The sequence below is a fragment of the Chrysochloris asiatica genome, unplaced genomic scaffold (genome assembly GCF_000296735.1).
Source record: "Chrysochloris asiatica unplaced genomic scaffold, ChrAsi1.0 scaffold00009, whole genome shotgun sequence".
In the NCBI taxonomy this organism is placed as follows: Eukaryota; Metazoa; Chordata; class Mammalia; order Afrosoricida; family Chrysochloridae; genus Chrysochloris; species Chrysochloris asiatica.
In genome coordinates this window covers 25,258,658-25,260,041 of record NW_006408527.1, presented here as the reverse complement: position 1 = coordinate 25,260,041, position 1,384 = coordinate 25,258,658, and positions in this window count along the sequence as shown.

Genomic DNA, 1,384 nt, shown 5'->3' with positions numbered 1-1,384 from the left:
GTTTTTCTGCTCCTGTGGAAATTTAAAATCTCTTTATAGGGTAGCTATAAGTCTGAGTCTGAGCAGACTTGATGGTACTTAACAACATGGACTTAATAACAATGTATCCATAGTAATTCCTTAATTGTGACAGATGTGCAATATTAATGCAGGATTTTAATAATCAGAGAAACTAGTTGTGGAGAGTCTCTTTACTATCTTCAAATTTTTCTGCAAAAATGAAGCTGTTCCCAAATTAAAAGTTTAATTTAAAACAAATCAAAATATATGGAAGAGAAGCAAATAATAAGGTTCAACAGAACACAAAACAAAAGATAATAGATATTAGTCCAAATAGTTTTTAAATGATTGTATTATATTGTTTAATTGTTGTTGTTGTTAATTGCTGTTGAGTCAGCAACCCTGTTTAGGGTTTCAGAGGTGGGACCAGAAAGCCTCATCTTTCTCCCACAGAGGACCTGGTGGCTTCAAAATGCTGAATTGGGCTTAGCATAATACTACACCACTACACCATGCACACTGCATGTTGCTTAATAGAAATTTGTTAAAACATCAAGACCGAAAAATTTGAAAGTAAAAAGAAAAAACTAACAAAAACATATTTACCAAAGGACAACACAAGAAATCTTATCAAAGTAGAACAGAAAGTTGCTTATTTGACTAGATCAGTGGTGTTTACAAAGACCCCAGGGCTGATGTCTAGTGATACAATATCGCATTAAGTTCATGAATCAAACAATGAATCTTAACAGCAATGTTGTATTCAACAATGTAAAGGAGATCCCAGCAGACTGCTGTCCAACACAGAGGCCATTCTCCACATAGGACTGCTGAGCACTTGAAATGTGATTTGTGCACTCAGAAACTACATTTTTTATTTCATTTAATTACACTTAATTCAAATTTATAAACTGATGAAGTATAAAATAGTTTTCTATAAAATATAACTATTACTTTAACAGGACTACCGCTTACTTTAATTATTGTATTATGCAAAATACTGTTTAATTGAAATGGATGTGTTTGGCATTGGCATCATTTTTGGATAACAAATGATCTAACCAGTGTCAATAGATTGATGCAGTTTGAGTGATTTACTACTATATATCAATATAGCAATGTAATATGTGTGGGTGTATCTGTGTGTATACAATTTTCTGCAGACAGTATTAACTGTGGAGATTCTACGTATATTGCAATTAGTAACGAACTGGAACGACACATTATGTTAATTATATATATATTATTTAAGGTTTTTATTGTGGATTGAGTAAAAGTTTACAGGGCAGATCATCAGTTCTACATTCAACAAATCATACACCTTGTTTCATTACAATGCTTATAACCCCTTCCATGTACCATCAGTTACCAATATTTCTCTCCA